The sequence below is a fragment of the Drosophila virilis genome, chromosome 2 (assembly GCF_030788295.1).
Source record: "Drosophila virilis strain 15010-1051.87 chromosome 2, Dvir_AGI_RSII-ME, whole genome shotgun sequence".
Taxonomy (NCBI): domain Eukaryota; kingdom Metazoa; phylum Arthropoda; class Insecta; order Diptera; family Drosophilidae; genus Drosophila; species Drosophila virilis.
The window spans coordinates 27067794-27087755 of NC_091544.1; the positions used below are offsets into that span (position 1 = coordinate 27067794).

General features: G+C 39.7%; 1 long non-coding RNA gene across 2 annotated transcripts; it reads right to left on the minus strand.

The window, feature by feature from the left end:
- Positions 1 to 10508: 10508 nt before the first annotated feature.
- On the minus strand, positions 10509 to 19644 carry LOC116650288 (uncharacterized). Of its 2 annotated transcripts, none has more exons than XR_011416091.1 (3): positions 18809 to 19644; positions 11192 to 18500; positions 10509 to 10883 (listed from the first exon to the last, which is right to left on the minus strand). It is a non-coding gene; the product is annotated as an uncharacterized lncRNA (long non-coding RNA). The 2 variants fall into 2 exon arrangements; XR_011416092.1 differs by lacking the exon at positions 10509 to 10883 and having other exon boundaries at positions 10903 to 11481; positions 11533 to 18500.
- Between the last annotated feature and the right edge of the window lie 318 nt (positions 19645 to 19962).

The window sequence follows — 19962 nt, forward strand, 5'->3', positions numbered from 1 at the left end:
TGCTCTTTGCCACATTGGTCAACATTAAAATCAGTTTTTATGTTTCGACCACACCTATCAAATGGCTGCTGGTTACGTGCCGCTAGCTGTTTGATTAAAAATCAACAGGAAACAGGATTCGAAATGGCCGGAAGATCCTTTGATGCGGCACCGGTAGTCGAAAGCGAAAGCTGTTCAATTGCCAATTGTGATAGCTGGACTGCAATTGCTCAGGATCTGCCGCTCAAGCCGCCAGCTTGAAGTTCCCCCAGTTCCCCTCACTGTGCGCTAAGCCGATTACACTCGCTCCGCCGGCTGCCAAATGAAAAAAGCGGAAGGAGCACTTATCCTTCGGGTGCCAGCGATTAAATACCCTTGCTAGCATTTAGCTGATATGCTTTATATTTCTATACTATACAATAATTTGTTTCATACCTAAGCAATATGCTCCGTAAAAAATTAATAAATAAATATATATTAAACTTATGTTGCATAATACGAAAAAAGTTCTTAAAATTGCGTATTTAAAATTTTAGACAATTATCTAATTTTCACAAACAAATGTTTTTTTAAGATTCAGAAAATGTTCCTATTGTTCCATAAAAGTCCACAGTATTCAAAAAAGCTAAAAAGTCGATTTTAAAAATTGTTAATATATCAGATAGTTTTCTTATTTTTATAAAAATCGTTTAAATATTTAAATAAGTCCTGAAATATTTACAAGGTTTTTTTTTGGGTCATTTCGAGCTGTCTCTTTTCGAATTACAATGCAGAGTCAAGCTCGTCTATGATAGGCTTAAATATCTGGTTGTTCTTGAAAATTGTAATACCCTCCGCAAGTGTATTCAAAAAGTATGCTATGGAATTGTTCGCACCAGGCTCCAGGATGGCGAACCAGCTCGCCCAGAATAAAGTGGCTGAATGACAGTGCGATTAACTCGCTGTAAGCCATAAACGTTGCAAGTGCAATCCGCCCCAGCCCCCGTCGCAAGCAATCCCCACTAATTTTGTATGCATGAGCTGAAATGAAGAGGAATGCGAAAAAATATAAACGACTGGGCGTGGGTGTGGGCGTGATACTTGGCATAAACGCCTTGCGTTGTGTGGTTTTTTGCCATGGCGGAGGCACTTAAAAAATCAAGTCCAACGCAGCCGCAGACCAACAAGGATCAAGGACTCCATACCTAACCCCCCAACACGCCCTCAAAACGCTGGCAACATTTTAATCCATATTTCTTGCCGGCTGGCAGACAATTTCAAAGATAATAGCTTATATATACATGTATTTTTTTGTGTGTGCTTGGTTCCTGGCCACATCGCTGGCATTAACGGCAACGCAAACGCAGCCAAGGATTACGATTACCATGCGCCACACAAAATTGTCCGGACGCAACATCTGGCAGCTGCAGACCCGCAGCCAGACGACGTCGCCGAGCCGGGACGAGTTATTGCAACAGCCGCCTCGCCCGACAACTGCAATTCGCGCACTATGCGACGACATGGCCAAAAATTATCATTTGGCCATAAATTGGAGCAGGCCCTTGCAACTGCAACAGTAGCAACAGCAGCAACCGTGGCAGAAACATTGTCAATTCTATGGCTTATCCCAATGAAGGAGTATAAGGCAGGAATGATAATTATACAGGCTGCAACTTAAACTCGTTTAGTTAGACAAAAATCAGGCCAACCTAAAACAAATCTAAACCAAAATTCTTTCAAAACCTGGTTTTACAAGGAAGTCTATTTTTATGTTCAAAATATTTTTAAGCAAGGATATAGAGTCTATATTTCTATAAAGTCTGTATATCCCCACATTCATCTTCAAGGATATAGAGGTGGTGGATGTCCCATAGATACAAAAATTGTGTATATCATGTTTGTTTAACGGCCAAAAAAAACCACAAAAGTAAAGAATTAATAAGAAAAAAATTCATGGTAATAAAACTAAGGATTTAGTCCTAAATTGTTTTCCATCCTCACTTTATTAAATACCAGTCAGAAAATCTTAAAACCCATTTGAAAAAAAAAATTATAATAAGAGCATAAATTATATATGTAGAATAAAAGTAAGCCAGTTGTTTTTTTTTTTTTTTTTTTTGCCAAGTTGAGGGATTTTAGAGGCTAGGGACTTACCCAGAACAAACATTAATCATACAATAAATAAAGAAGTGCTGAATATATAATTGTGATGTGCCTGAGAGCAACTTGTCACACATCATATGCATATACTTATATGTGCACGTGTGTTTGTGTGCCATATGTCATATGTCTGTTGATATATGCCATTTAATACTAGCGCATTAGTCACTTTGCCTAATGAAACGAATTCGACGTGTTAAACAAATCCTTGCGAATAAGTAATTAACCCATACCCAAAGCGGCTCAAATGGAATTTGACGGCTCACCGTCAAGGTGTATACCCTTTTTCCGACTGGAACGTGGAGTGGGTAGCTCAGACTCAAAAATACATTTGCCGTTGAATTGCAGACTTACTTGCAGTCTTGCCGGAAGCGAGATTTTCAATTAATTTCCACTCGATAAAATTGGCTGCTGCGGTTGCCGCTTGCGGTGGGACAATATGAAGCACTTGGCAACTGACCTCCCAACCACTCCCCCTGCCCCTGCCATTTGGCTGGCCATATCTGAATGCGGTTGATTGAAAATGCGCGCCGTGCGATATGAGACAAAGTAGCCAAGTTAATGCCAGAGCTGTCGAAACTTTGTCAACGTTATGATAGCTGTACATTGAACTCTGTGGCGGGGTGCGGAACTGTGTGGGTAATGTGGGCGTTCTTTGCAGTTCTGGAGCCGACCCACAATAAAGGCCGCGCCATGACGGCGGCACGTAGCAAAAGTTTTCCAAAACAAGATAAGCAGATTTACTTAAAGTTTTTGCCCAATGTCGAGAATTCCCGACGTGCCGCTGTCTCGCGACGGCCAGAGATGAAGGGCGTTCAAGTTACATATACCACTATTGGGCGTGGCCGGGCGCTGAAAAGTGCAGTATGCTGCCCCAGTTGCCGCAATTGCGCTGTCTGCCCCATGTGCATTCGTTAATTAGAAATGTGGCTGATTAGCGGCAGCTTCCACGCCAAATTGCATTAACTTGGCCCTGATTGTGCGAGGGGCAGCAGGATGTCGCTGCTGCATTTACCTATGCATTCGAGAGCGTGCAATCGACATTTGTTGTGGTTCTGTGCCCCGCCCCGCCACCTATCTGGATGTAACAAGACGCCCCACGAATCGCAGCAATGGCAACACGTAAATGCAATCAACCTGGGCGCACGTAGCGATATCGAAGCCTCCGACGTCGAACCTGTCAAACTCACAAGTTTTCCAGCCACGTTGGGTCTGGCACTCGGGTCTATTTGAAGTGGATTAATCAGGGCACTTGCAAGTGACGTTCTCCACCGTTTCGTAATCCCCGTTTAGTCCATTGGCACGTAGCGCTTGGAAGCATTTCATGGGGTTTTAAAAGCTACACGATCGTAAATCAAACAAAGCCAAACTCAATCTGCCTCTCCCTCTCTCTCCCACTATATACATATATCTCTTAACATTCAATAACATAAAATGTATTGCCAGTACTATGATTACGATAACATGAACAAATGCACCTAAGCACAATATTAAACAGCATGGCAACAAATTGTTATCAATATATTTTTTTCATTGTTTCATTATGAGTGTGCATAACACCCGGACTTAGTTTGGATGTGAATATGTTGTCAGCTTTAAATACTGCTTTATTTATGTGTATTCATTTCCCTTTGCTGTTTCTTGGTTATCTTGCGGGTTTTCCAAATGTCAGCTGGAAGAGTATTGAATAATGTGATATCCTAAAAGTCATGCACCACACGAGTTGACTTACGAAAATAGATACTATCTAATAGATCTGCTATTCAAAACGGAGACTCGACAAATCAGCTTATCCTATCCTACTATTTATATATACTTCTGGGAAAGAATATTCTCTACTACGATATGTATTGATTATGCAGAAGTTTATTTAATTTTTAATCACGTTCATCAGTAATAACTAGCTCTAACACAAAATATTAAACATTCCCAACTCGTATATAACATATATAAAAATGTCCAATATTTCATTTATCTTAAACCCAACCTTAAGCCATATTAATTGGATAAGAAACAGCCGAACTCAAAACTTTTCCGTATCAAATTTTTACAAAAAACGTTTTTTTTTATATTTTCTATTGGAAGATAATATATTTAAATATTTTAAAGGGTAACATTGCGTTAATGGTAGTTTTTGAAAAAATGCAATAATTATAATAAGTAAAAACAAGCAAGTATAACTACTTATTAATAAGAAAATGCGGTTTAATATAAGGGACTGTCATTTAAGAGTTCAATTTAATGAAGTAAAACCCTTTGAGCGAAAACTTCAAATAGCATGTTGCAATCTTTTTTAAGCAGTTGGTACTGTACTGCACAGTAAATACTTGGGATTGTCAGCCGTGAACCGCAGCAAATCAAAATAATTGCGATGGGTACGCTTATCGGCACGTTTGCGATGCGATTTTAATAACATTTTTAGAGATATTGCGCCGTTAAGGATGCCCGCAGGAAGCTGGAGACGCACAGACAATGTTTATATTGCAAAGACATCAAACATCTAAACGGCGAAGTTATCGGCCTGTGACAGAGCTAAGAAAAAAGGAAAATATAATAATAAACCAGTCGGCAATTGTCTCTTGAACTGTCGTGACCGGCTTGCTGAGGAGGCGAGCGGGGCAGCACATAAAGTCAAATAATAAAACATTTTAACTCGGCATTTGATGGTTGTTTTTATATCGACGGCATTGCGACGGGCAAATAAAAACAAAAACCGGCACGAGACCAAGCAGAGCTGAGGTGAGGCACCAGGATGCGAGGTTGTGATCCTGGGCGCAAACACCTTGAAGCGCTTTAATTTTTATGTTTGTCCTCGACAATGGAATCTCGTAAACATAACGAGATGTGCCGCTAAATTTATGCAATTAGAAATTAATATTATACAATTTGATGTGTGGCAGCCAGGACACGCGTTCGTGCTGCCATAAAAACTGTCAGCTTCTTGGAGGCTGAGTCATGTGCCAACTGCTATTTTATGTTTTTATTTGAATTTTTATACCAAGCGCGGGTGGACGGGCGGGCGGTCGGCTGCGGCTGGGTGCGTGACTATGCAGCACAAATAACAACAACATTTGTTGATATGCTAACAATGGCCCCACTCTGCTGCAACAAATTTGTCTGCGACTATAATAATATTTTATTAATCATTTAATCCTCGAAGTCGCCTGGGCGGACATTGATAAGCCACCAACCAAACACAAACGTGAGAAACTGACAGCTGCGCCAAGTCCAGCAACAGCTCAGAGTCCAAGATACTTTTCAGCCCCTGGGCTTAGCTAAAGATACAAAGATACAAAGTCATTACAGCGCATTCATAATTAAAATATAAGCATAGAGTACCTCAACAAAAAAAAGAAGGCTGTTCAAGTGCAGCGAGCGTAAGAATAGCTTCCTTAATTAGGCGATCGAATAATTTGATGAGCCAATTGAGAGTTGTACGACTACAAAATACTCTGTAAGGGAAAAAAAAAATCGACATTATATCTGTTTCATGAGAAGATTCAGATTCCAGATTTAATCGATAACAAATTTATAAGCCTTTATTACATTATATGAGTTTCAAAAACAATTTAAGGAAAAAAGTACTATAAGCAAATTTATTTGTTCAATTTTCATATGACTTAGATACAATATTAGCATGGCCTATGTTAATACACATTGTAGAGTGCTTCACCATCTCGATTTCATAATTATTATTGTTTTTTATATTTTATTTTATTAATTATAACAAAACGTATTTATAGCTTAATTTATAAACAGCATTGGCTACTTTGACGCTTTGATAAGAACTCAAATTCTCGTTAAGCTTTCCGATTTGGATAGAGACAAAGTCGGGAACGTAATACAGGTCCCGAATATTATCACACGGTTGGATATCACCTCAATTGATTCACTAGGTATTCCAAAGAGACGAAGAATTTAAGGGGTCTGAATGCGGCGGAGATTGGCAGAGATGTCATTCAATCGATCGCTCAGATCTCATATAACTACTATGTAAAACTTAATAGAATAAGTTGTATTGTATTTATTCATGTAAATTTAGTTTAAGTTGTTTCTTTGATAACAGTTAAATTAATGAGTTAAAAAACTCTGGATAGTCTAGCCTCGTCTTCTCGTTAAGCGTACTCAATCTGAATCTTAAAATAAGTACTTATTATTAATCCTTAAATCCAAGTTTCTAAAAATGCAAATACTCATCTTGATGCGTTTATACACCGTAATAGTATTAGACTGTAGGATTGATCTTTTATATGTATATGTATAATTATAAATTATAAATACACACTTTAATTACTTTATTATATTAGGAAGTGAAGGTTATAACACACAATGCAGACTGTACTGCCGCTCAGGAGGCAGGCTAATGAAAGGGAGAAACCTGAGCAGCTAGAAAAAAACGAAGAGTGGAATAACAAAACCTGGTGCTCAATCTTTGAGTCCGCCCAAGCTGCGCTGGCTAATTACGAATTCAGGCAAATGCGCGCTAAAAAAATAATAAAAACAATTTTGGACTGCTTCAGAGGGTTGGTAATTGAAACAAATCTAATAAATGGAACCAAAAATGTGCGTACATCAAGGCGGGGACACTTCGCCCGTTCAGCTCTAAGTGAATTTTTTAGCTGCACAAATCGAACTCTTACTTTCAACTTCAGTTTCTTACTGAGCCTGGGCCACTTACACAGGCAGCACACGTAATGAGATGCTTGGACCAGAAACTGGCAGCAGATCCACAGATCCTGTGACGCATCCCTTTGCCCTGGACTTGCTGCTAATAAGAAAAAAAAGAGAAGAAAATTTGCATAATTTCTTAAACAGTTTTCATTATTTCAATGTCTGCATTTTAAGTAATTTTTTTTTCCCTGTATTTTTTCGTAGCATATTTTTGGGCCTCGCCGAAGCGTGGCCCATTGCAATTAAACGTGTAATTACTCGACTGCTTAAAAATGCGAGCCCTGTCCGGAGGGTGCTAAGGTAAGGCAGCCCACATTGTTGTTATTGTTGTTGTTGTTGCTTCGTTTACGGAAGTTTTAGCTTGTTTTCATTTGATTTTCCTATTTATTATGGTCTGAGTTATTAGCGCGCTCTCATTACAAACAGCAGAGAAAAAACTTCGGGGGTTCTGTTTACTTGTTGTGACATTCTCAAGTGGTGCATAAAAATGGGCAGCAGCAGCAGGTTGAGAGGGGTTTGGTAATTTGTGGCCCAAAGCAACTGTTTATACACTGTACACAAGATGATAAAGAGTCTATGGGCTTTGTCTCGCCTGCATAGACAGACAGACTCTGGACGTATGGATCCAACCTTTTTAGAGAATTGAATTGAATTGAATTAAAACATGAAATATTTATTATAGTATATCTGTGACAGACAGAGTCCTACGACGCTGTTGGCAATGCCTATTAGGGGGCAGGTGAATCGAGCAAATTGATTTCACATACAGTCTTAGAGTATGAGTTTGTAAGCGACGAGATTTTATAGTTTTAGAGGCCCTCAAAAAATAATTAACAAAACTCATTTCAATTTAAGGAGTAAATACACCGTAAACAGTGTATTGAGCAGTCGATTGCGCCCGTTGGCGGCGATTCAAGCATACTAAAAGCATAAATACAATATTTTCGATTTAATATCGAACATTAAATTGCCATCGATACAATAAAGCCATCAAAAGTGGACTCGACACTAAGCTCTTCAAATAAAGGATATCCATAACGGTGTCCGGTTCAGTGTCGGATGATGTCCTGCAAAAAACTCGTTACAACTGGTCCTCAACTCGACTCCGAAGGCGCCTCAGTCCATGTCGAAACAAATGGACAGGCTGCACTTAGAGATACTCAAGGAATACATATATACAAAACAGCCAGACACAAAGTCTGCGTGGAGCACAAGAGCTGCAACAACAAAGCAAACGGAAAACAACAAAAGCTTCGATATAATAAAAATGATTTCCTTAAAGCGTAGCAGGGAAAAGCGGAAAAGTGAAATTGGCAAAAGCGCGCCACGCGAAACTCTATTAGCGAGCTAGACAAAGGAGCCTGTCCCGGTGCCACCCTGCCACACGGCTGCTTGAATAGTTTTATGATTTTTATAGCATGTGACAGCAGGATGCAAGAGCGGGCGATGGGCGGCTAAGTGGGGAGGGGCGTTTACAGGATATGGCCATCAGTTGACTGCCGGCCAAAAGTTATTCCACTTGGATTTTTGTATCTGGCGACTTTTGCTCATTTGCGATAGCTTAATGGGCGACGCGACGCAAATTAAAGGCGATGTTTGATGTGGCAAGTGCATGTGGCAAGTGGCAAGCGGCATAGACGGGCGGGCCGGGGTCCAAGCAATTAGGCCAAACAATTGATGTGTTTTTGTTATCGCCAACAAATGGCCAACTGAGAGCCCAAATAAAAACGGCAGCTTTGCATAAGGACAAAAAGTCCTTTAAGCGCTGCGCTACGTAGAAAATTGCGTTGAAAATTACGCAGGATTAAATGCGCTGATGTCTTGTAATTGGCTTTAAAGTTGTGCGGAGTCGTGAGTCAAAGTTTTAAGAACATGTCACATGTGCTGGTGTGTGCGTGGCATGTGGCATGTGGCACATGCGACACGCTAAGCTTAGCACAGAGTGTTTGCTGCTTTATCACGGCTTTCAGTTTTGCACCCATGCCCCCACGTCTCCCTCTACGTCCCTGTTGCAAGCTCGCACTTTTTGCATACTCATTCTATTGCCACATATACAGTCTCTGTGTGTGTGTGTGTGCTGCTAGTGAAAGAGTCGTAAATCTTTTGCCCAAAAGAGCGTGCAGTGCGTCGCGTCTGTCTGCATCATAAATCATATGCAGCCAAGTATCTGCTTACACACAGATACTTATGTATCTATAAGATACGCTACGTGCATCTGAGCGTAAGCAAAACAAATTTGATCATTTTTACGCTTTTGACATGTGAATTGCTTTTGGGGCAAGCAGCCAACCAAACGGCGTATCCTTCAGTAATTACACTTTGAAACGCTGTGAGACTTTGAGACTCAGAGCCGGAGTAGAATAGTTGAATAGAATAGTTGAGCATACTTGTGGTATTTTATATTATCTACAAAAGGTGTAAGCGAACAAGGGAATAGTATCTAAGAATAGCATTTAAGCATTTATTTATTTTATTTAATAATCTAAATGCAAATTATCGCTAAAGTAACAGGCAAACAGAACAGACAAGTTGTCGAAACTTCTACAATCAGAATTCTACGGCTGGAATAGGAGCGTACAGTCTCTTAGCCATATCCTTGATCATTTTGCAAAGATTAGGTACATTAAGTTCATCAAACCTGTGGCTATAAAAAAAAGTGATCTAGAAGCCATCGACCTTTTTGATTTATCTCAGCTCAGTATTTCTTTATGAAACTATGTATGAGATGCAATATATTTATATGCAGGCAATTCAAATTGTAATTGTCAAATTTTAAATAATTTGAAAGCATACAAAAAAACCAAAGCTCGGCTATTCTATAGCTGTGATAAACCATTCTCACGAATCTCAATCGAGGCAGTTGGTTCGAACCTTTAATCAAACCAGCGACCACATCTATTTAAGGGCTTGCAGCCCTACGAAAAGGAGTTAATTACAGAGCATAGTTATTATTATTGTAATATATGGAACATTGCTTGTAAAGGCAATACCTGGCTAGTAAACTCATTCCTTGGAATATGATTTTCATTTATTCAAAAGTATTTTATCGCTCAACCCATTTAACTGCTTCCAACTGGAATAATACAATAGGAACTACGTTTAGTGAACACTCCGTGCCCAACTATTAATTCGGGAAATGGAATCTCGGCAATCAAGACTGGCGGGCAAAACTATCTGGCGTCGACTTTGTAATGGTGGGGAGGTTCGGGTTCAGTTTTTGCCTTTCGTTTGGCCATCTACCAAAAATAAAAACAAACGGCCGTGGCTGTTGCCTAACCGGGTGCATAGGGATTGGAGGTTCGCACTTCTTGCTAATACTCGGACAATAGCTCGTCGGACTGGTCGGGGTTTTTTCCTTTCCCTTTTGCACTTACCATAAACACATAGTTTAAGTGCGATCAAAAAAAATAAAAAAAAACTTATTGATTTAAGTAAATCCATTGAAACAAAAAAAAACCGGATTCTAGTATGGGTACCATTAATGTGTTCCGACCGAACACCCAAATTCAAACTATTCAATTTCGCGTAAGTGAGAGAACTAAGGTGTTGATCGTCTCTCTTTCTCTTTACCCTCCCTACCTTGACAAGCAAAAAAAAAATGGAATGTGGATGCTTGTCCCTATTTCAGGTTCTTAAACCATCACTATAAATTGCAAGCGGCTAACATGGGTACTTGACAGATAAAACAATTAATTATGGAATTAGGATATCATATCATATAAGCTAATATAATTCGTTTATTCACGCATTGTTCAATTTTGTTGCCAATTAATAGCAAGGTGAGTATAACTCTATTTACAAGAAAAAATATACAGTTTCCAAACAAAATTTGAATCCAAAGTTAATATGATGAATGTGCAATAACTAGTTTAAATCCCATAAAGAAATTAAGGGGAAGGAGAAATTCACCAACATTATCTTGAGACTTGACGGATAGTAATTAATTTACCGTCTTGCTAAATTAACTGCATTTAAATGTTCATGTGTGTATATAATTACATATATCTATAGGCATTGGTTTAAACTCTTACTCACGCGATATCCTTCGAAGCAGACGTTGGGCCCAATGTATACGACGATTATGATCGCTGTTGCTAAATATTACAAAAGAAATTTATAAGTATATAAACACATGTATATATATATATATATATATATATATATATATGAGCAACGGTCAAGGTCGGTGGTGTAGGAATTTCCTCTCGCTTTAACTTATTTAGGCATATTCATTGCACATTTTGTTTTAAAGAAATTAGTAAAAGAAAAAAAAAATTAAAGGAAATAAAAATTAAAACTAAGGATCTATTAGCCGTCCATCTTGGCAACGTTAAACAATTAATGGAATTATATGGCAATGCTGCTAAGCAAGCGAAAGGGGTACACCAAAAGTAATACAGACTCGGCTCCTTTGTTACTCTCTGCAGGTTACACTATATGCTTAGTGCATGCGGTCCCGATGGTGCTGCATAAATAGTAAGCGTTTCACCCGCTTGACGCCGTTTTCCGAGGCTATGCCAGATGTTGTTCTTCGCAAGACAGCGGCTGATAAGTAAAATAGCAACAAAATTGGTTCTGCTGGGTTGCTAAGTGCGACACGTGCTCTTGGTGTTGCCCTTGTCTGGTCCGATCTCCCCCTCTGGTAGTGCCGACTAGTACGTCTAAATCTAGTCAACTGAGCAGGCACGGAAACTGTGGAAGCCTTAATTAGTTCCAAGTCTCAACACTAGCACATATAAATACCTTTTCTTTAAGGGTCACCCCGAATCACAATTAGGTTAGTGGGTCGAGTTGTTATGAAGGTTTTTGGTTTCTATTAGCGTACCAAAAGAACACTTCCAAACTGTACCACAATTGCAGCCTTGGTCGTTGATGTCTTTGCAAAAATTATTTGCAAAGAAAGAAAAAATGTTATGAACTTAACTCGCACGCGCTTCAAATATATCTGACATGCTGAGCTGTACTTTTAACCTTTACTACTTCCCAACGACAAAAAAAATAAGGAAGCTTTCAAAAGCTCTACATCACGCGATTATATTTTAAAACGGTACTATGGCCTGATCTTATCACCTTTTTCCTCTCTATTCGCCCTATTCGGTTGCGCATGCCCTCAGCTGTGCAATAAACGAAGAATTGGCTTCCAGCGCGGTCGGTAAAGCAGTAACTAAACTAGAGCAGCTGATCAACAAGCAGATTCGTTTGGGGAGTGCAAAGCAGCCACTACACCACAGTTTATGCAGCGCTACTTGCTAGCGGGACATAAACTGAAATAACTATAATAACTGTTGAGTTAGAACTTGTTACTAGTTTGTATATCTTTGAGATGAAAAGTACCGATGCATTTACCTGTTTCATTAGCTAGTTGATAGTAGGCTGGGCTGACTTTTTGTACAACAATCGCCGGAATGAAAACTGGTGCAAGCTTAGAACTAAACTTCTTTTGCGCGTTACTCTGACAAAAATTGCGGGCGAAGACTTTCGTACCGGCAGTAAGACTTATGTTTCGGCTGCGCAAATTATATATCTTAGCATTTCTATTATGTGACTGAGCTACATTGTCTTTAGCTATCTGACGGATTACTTGTAAGGCTGTGGGCCTCTCAATAGCAGTGTCTTCGGACAAGAGGTTAAGTCGCTTTAGCAAGTCATAGTCTTTACCGTTTAACATCATATTCTGTCCAAACGCTAAAAAGTATGGAGAGTACCCTGTACTTTGGTGAACGCTGGCTCTCAAGGCAGCACAAATGGCGTACAGCTTTTTATCCCAATTTGAATGATCTTTTCCGATATAGGCTCTAATAGCCGCTAATACTGATCTATTTACTCGCTCACTCGCATTACTTTGTGGCGAGTATATTGCCGTTCGAATGTGGATGATTCCATACCGGGTAAGAAAAGCTTTAAAGACACTAGAAATGAACTGAGAGCCATTGTCGGTCAGAATAGTTTCTGGCACGCCGAAAGTGCAAAACAGTGTGTTTTCTAGATAGTCGATAATTTTGTTGGTAGTAAACGCGCGAAGAGGCCACATAAAATGAAATTTAGTATTATGGTCTACAACCATCAGGAGACCTATATTGCCGTTCTTGGACCGAGGATATGGCCCTAGAAGATCCATGTAGAGCTTCTGAAATGGCCGTTCTGACGTCATAGGCTTGCCCATTGGAGGTCTCAACACTACATTGGGGCTTTTCGTTTGCCGACAAACTTTACAATTGACTATATATTCCTGAATTTGGGCCGACATTTTTGGCCAAAACAAGTATCTCTTGAGTTTCTCTATTGTTTTTCCGATGCCACTGTGTGCAGCGTTAGGGGGATTGTGGGCTCTCTCTATCACTTGTAGGGTGAGAGACGAAGGTATCCAGAGTTTCCAGGATTGTTTCTCCTGAATGCTATATCCCGTCGCTGGCTCAGTACGTTTATATATAAAACCGTCGATTATCTGTAAATCCGGTAATCTGGATTGGTTAGAAGAAATACTGTCTATCAGATCCAGATAGTTTGGCGATTTGAATTCGGGTGAAGACAGGTCAACTATGGGACCTTGCTCCTCGAATTCCGCAAGCTCTGTCTCATTTTGACGCGATAGCGCATCAGCGACAACATTTTGTGTACCGCTACGATGCGAGACTTTAAACTTGAAGCCCTGTAATTTGATCACCCATCTACCTTGACGTCCTCTGAGATCCTTCTGTCTCATGAGCCATTGTAAGGAAGCATGATCAGTTATTACTTCGAAGTCCTGTCCTTCTATATACGCTCTAAATTTAAAAATACCTCTTATTACGGCTAAGCATTCCAGATCGGTCACACTATAATTCCGTTGGGCCTTTGACAGTTTCTCTGACATGTATGCTATTGGAGCCTCCTCTTCCTGTTCATTTAGTTGAGCTAGAACGCATCCTAAACCAGTTGTGCTAGCATCGCAAACTAATCTAAAAGGTTTTGAGAAGTCGGGTGTAGCCAATACAGGTGCAGAAGTTAAAAGTGTTTTTAAGGTGTTGAAAGCGGAATCAGCATCAGTGTTCCATTTCAATACTTTCGATTTCTTTAGCAACTCTGTAAGCGGAAAGCTAACTGTTGCATAATGATTAACGAAACGTCTATACCATCCAGCGAGTCCAAGAAAACGTCTCAGTTGTTTTACACTTTTTGGTACAGGGAATTCGTTAATAGCTTGTATTTTGCTAGGGTCCGTCTTTAGTTGACCATACCCAATTATAAAGCCCAAATATTTAATTTCCCGCATACAAAATTTTGATTTTGCGATGTTGATTGTCAAGTTCGCTTTACGCAAGTGCAGCGCTACTTCCTGCAAAAGCAACATATGCGAATCGAAGTCCTCTGATAGCAGAAGTAAATCATCTAAGTAGACAAATACGCGGGTCCGCAAATGGGCTGGTATCACGCGTTCCATTAGTCTACAAAGCGTTTGAGGAGCGTTACACAATCCAAACGGCATTACTTTGTATTGAAATAATGGACGATTAGGGACTGTAAAAGCGGTATACTGACGTGATTTTTCTTCTAGGGGTATCTGCCAGAATGCGTGCTTCATATCGAGGCCCGTTATATATTTAGCCGGCGGCAGACGACTAAGAATTCCGTCGATATGGGGTAGAGGGTACGCATCTTTACGAGTGTACTTATTTATGACTCGAGAATCTAGACACAGCCTGTTTTTATCCTTTCTTTGCACAAGGACGCAGTTGCTGCTCCAGGGGCTATGCGATACCTCTATTATATCTAAAGCTAGCATTTTCTCGATCTCGTCAAACATTAGCTTTTCAACGGCTGGCGAAATAGGCCAATGTCTTTGTTTGACGGGGGTCACATTATCTATTTCAATGCGATGTTCGATTAACTCAGTGCGTCCTAATCCTTCCTTTTCATAAGAATAGAAATTAGAAATGATCGAATTTAATCGTGACTTTTCTTCAGCGGTTAGCTGATGCATTTTCGCTGTTTCCTGGATATCCTGTTCGTTACTGTTGTCTAATTCATTTACGGACTCATCAGGACGAATTAAATTCGTTAACAGTCCAAAGTCCTGCCAAAAATTTATGCCTAAGTAAACATCTTGTTTCAAATCGGGTATAACATAAAAATCAACATTATGCGCTTGTTTTCGAAATTCAACTTTAAGTGTCAGTTTGCCTACCACTGGGCAAATAGCGTTGTTAGCTGTTCGGATTGATCCAGAGCATTTGCGCGCTTTGGGATGTGACAACAGTGACTTAGCTGCAACATTACCGAGGCAACTAATCGTCGCTCCGGAATCTAATAATGCTACATATTTTTCTCCCTCTAGGCTTAACTCAGTGTACAAGCGGTTATCTGAGCTCATAAACACTGATTGAACGAGCTTCTTACGAAGACTTTTAATATTTTTCCAGAATTTCCTAAGTCGAACAGTAGAGCGTTTTGGCCGACTGAGAAATTCGATGGGTTCTATGCTGCTAAAAATTCGTCTTCGTGTGTCAAGATAGTGTTTTACTCTAATATGGTACGGTACGTACTTATTTTCAATATCAGTTTGAGTTGCAGTCTCGGCGACTGAACATGTATTTGCCATATAAGTTGTAAATATAGTATTTGGAGTTGATTGCTCCAAACTACCATATGACTGTATTTCTGGCAAGGACTTTATTCTTTTGTGGGATGCGTCAAACTGGTGTTGGTCTGCGCATCCCGCTTCCGGTTTCCCAAAAGATTGCATTTGCTACAATTGGGTTTAAAAGTATTTTTAGCACCGCAACCGTAGCAGAATATACGCCTTTCTCCCATGCAGTCATCGAATCGGTGTCCCACTTTATCGCAATTCCAGCACACTATTTTCTTGTTCTGTATTTCTGAAATATTATCTTCTATATCATTATTTTCCAGTAACTCAGAGACATTACCTCTACCGTATTTGGTTCGATTGGGAAACGAGCCAGTTTCTCTACAGAAACTTTCATGTTTCTTAACTTCCTCTCTTAATTCTGCTCGAGTTCTAATCTTCAAATGCAATAGTTCGTACCTGAGCGCTGTTCTCGCATTGCGTTTTAATAGGTCAACAAGCTTGTCTTCGCTTATTTCGTTAGATAATTGGCTAACCAGGCCTTCAATCGCTGATTGAAAATCATCAAATGTCTCCTGATCTTTCTGGCGTCTTTTCCTAATTAGTTCCCACAAGTCAAAGTCGTCTTTAACGTCCTCGAATCTAAGTCGGAAATCCGTACAGAAAGCCAACCAGGTATACTGTGGGTTTTTCTTGTGGAAGCTCCAAAACCAATCATTGGCTTTCCCGAAGAAAAGTAAATGAAGATTGTCACAAAGCAGCCTATAGTCGCCGTTCAAATTTTGAGCCGTTAATGAACGAATTCGATACAAGAATTCATCTATCTGCATAGAGTCTTTCGAACCGTCAAATTTAAGTCGCCAGGTTTGCATAATGCTAGCTGCTTTTTCTGAACTCAAACTTGAGTTTGATCGATTGCTACCTCTGGGGCTGTATGGTCCGCAGTCAAGGGGTATGTCAGAGTTCTGGGCACTATTAGGGAGAGTATCAGCACCTAATCCCCTTGGAGACTGAACTAATCTAGAGCGTGTTGATTCAGCTTGCTCACTTCGTACATTTAATGTTGCTAACTTCTCTTGCAGTGATTGTTCAACAGAAGCTTTAATAACGTTTTTGAGTTCTGCTATTAAAGTCCTTTGCTGAGATTGTAGAGCTTCGTTGATATAGGTAATTGTCTCTACATTTGGACCATTGTCCACTGACTTATTTCCGTTGCTGCCTAAAGACATGCAACTACCTAAATATTCTCTATGATTTCGATTCATAGACCTAGTTTGCATACTTCGCTTGGGCGTGGCTCCTCGCCCTTTTCCGAATCGCTGACCTCTCCTGATACCTGTAGTAGTCGAACCATCTTGGCAAGGTAGAGTATTTCGCGATAGAGTTTCGTCTGTTTCAGCATTACCAGCTGAGTGTAACTCCGCTGCCAGTGTATTGTTCATAAATATTAGTTGCCCTGGGTTGCAATCTGCCTCACATACTGGACATTTTGGGGTTGTCTTTAGTGTATTGCTTATGCAAACGTCGTGAAAACGGTGTTGACAAGGAGTAGTCGCAGATAGCTGTTCTGCTTGCAATTGCTCATGGCAAATGCCACAAAATGGATCTTGCGCGTTAATCGCTGCAACTATGCTCTCTGTGCTTCGTCTCACTGCCATAATGAATGCAAACTTTTGCTTGTTTCCAAACAACAAAAGGAAAACTAAATAGGACTTGTATTATTAAGTCTTGGTTATTTATTCTATCTGTCTTTTTCCCACACGTTATTGCTTACAATCCTTAAGCAAACCTGAGTAGTTGAATTTGTGCTATTTATTTTACTGGAGTCTATTTCTGATTTGGATTTTTACTGCTCATGGACTACTAGACAACATCCGAAATATTTCCAGTTTGTTGTAATTCCAAATAGTCCTTGAAACAATTAACCCAAATTTGATTATTATTCCCTCTTTTCCGATCTTACCCGCTGCTTAAAGTACTAGTAATTAATTGTGGTCGACTAATCCAGCAATGCCTGAATTACAATCGCAAATTCCTACAACTAACTACTGTCTGAACACAACGTATTTTCCCGAGAAAGGGGCCTAACAGGGTAATTAAAAAATAATAGGTAGTAATTGATATGGTATAACTTCGAGTTTCGATTGGGGATTGTTGTGCACTAGGTGTTAGTCGTGCTTACGCAAGAAGTAAAAGTTTTACGTTCTTGCTAGGGTCCCACGTGTTGGGCGCCATATATGTAATGGTGGGGAGGTTCGGGTTCAGTTTTTGCCTTTCGTTTGGCCATCTACCAAAAATAAAAACAAACGGCCGTGGCTGTTGCCTAACCGGGTGCATAGGGATTGGAGGTTCGCACTTCTTGCTAATACTCGGACAATAGCTCGTCGGACTGGTCGGGGTTTTTTCCTTTCCCTTTTGCACTTACCATAAACACATAGTTTAAGTGCGATCAAAAAAAATAAAAAAAAACTTATTGATTTAAGTAAATCCATTGAAACAAAAAAAAACCGGATTCTAGTATGGGTACCATTAATGTGTTCCGACCGAACACCCAAATTCAAACTATTCAATTTCGCGTAAGTGAGAGAACTAAGGTGTTGATCGTCTCTCTTTCTCTTTACCCTCCCTACCTTGACAAGCAAAAAAAAAATGGAATGTGGATGCTTGTCCCTATTTCAGGTTCTTAAACCATCACTATAAATTGCAAGCGGCTAACATGGGTACTTGACAGATAAAACAATTAATTATGGAATTAGGATATCATATCATATAAGCTAATATAATTCGTTTATTCACGCATTGTTCAATTTTGTTGCCAATTAATAGCAAGGTGAGTATAACTCTATTTACAAGAAAAAATATACAGTTTCCAAACAAAATTTGAATCCAAAGTTAATATGATGAATGTGCAATAACTAGTTTAAATCCCATAAAGAAATTAAGGGGAAGGAGAAATTCACCAACATTATCTTGAGACTTGACGGATAGTAATTAATTTACCGTCTTGCTAAATTAACTGCATTTAAATGTTCATGTGTGTATATAATTACATATATCTATAGGCATTGGTTTAAACTCTTACTCACGCGATATCCTTCGAAGCAGACGTTGGGCCCAATGTATACGACGATTATGATCGCTGTTGCTAAATATTACAAAAGAAATTTATAAGTATATAAACACATGTATATATATATATATATATATATATATATATATGAGCAACGGTCAAGGTCGGTGGTGTAGGAATTTCCTCTCGCTTTAACTTATTTAGGCATATTCATTGCACATTTTGTTTTAAAGAAATTAGTAAAAGAAAAAAAAAATTAAAGGAAATAAAAATTAAAACTAAGGATCTATTAGCCGTCCATCTTGGCAACGTTAAACAATTAATGGAATTATATGGCAATGCTGCTAAGCAAGCGAAAGGGGTACACCAAAAGTAATACAGACTCGGCTCCTTTGTTACTCTCTGCAGGTTACACTATATGCTTAGTGCATGCGGTCCCGATGGTGCTGCATAAATAGTAAGCGTTTCACCCGCTTGACGCCGTTTTCCGAGGCTATGCCAGATGTTGTTCTTCGCAAGACAGCGGCTGATAAGTAAAATAGCAACAAAATTGGTTCTGCTGGGTTGCTAAGTGCGACACGTGCTCTTGGTGTTGCCCTTGTCTGGTCCGATCTCCCCCTCTGGTAGTGCCGACTAGTACGTCTAAATCTAGTCAACTGAGCAGGCACGGAAACTGTGGAAGCCTTAATTAGTTCCAAGTCTCAACACTAGCACATATAAATACCTTTTCTTTAAGGGTCACCCCGAATCACAATTAGGTTAGTGGGTCGAGTTGTTATGAAGGTTTTTGGTTTCTATTAGCGTACCAAAAGAACACTTCCAAACTGTACCACAATTGCAGCCTTGGTCGTTGATGTCTTTGCAAAAATTATTTGCAAAGAAAGAAAAAATGTTATGAACTTAACTCGCACGCGCTTCAAATATATCTGACATGCTGAGCTGTACTTTTAACCTTTACTACTTCCCAACGACAAAAAAAATAAGGAAGCTTTCAAAAGCTCTACATCACGCGATTATATTTTAAAACGGTACTATGGCCTGATCTTATCACCTTTTTCCTCTCTATTCGCCCTATTCGGTTGCGCATGCCCTCAGCTGTGCAATAAACGAAGAATTGGCTTCCAGCGCGGTCGGTAAAGCAGTAACTAAACTAGAGCAGCTGATCAACAAGCAGATTCGTTTGGGGAGTGCAAAGCAGCCACTACAACTTCAACGAGCGTCGCACCCAGGAGACAGACTGCCAATTAACAGTTACATGTTTGTACAAAATAATTGGGTTGCGTGACACGAGGATTAGCGACAGGCAGGACGAGGAGCAGGAGATGGGCTGCGCTAAATAGTAAATAAATAGAGGAGTTCTGTTTAAAACAAACAGAGAGAATGCCAGGCACGGCCAACTATATAATTATGAGCGTGTGCATTTATTTCTGATAGTGCGTCATCATCATCATTATCATAATCAACATCATCATCGCCATCAAAGTGCGCCGCAAGACAAGGGCGTTGCTAAAGTTATTAACGCGTCGTGTGGCGTCAA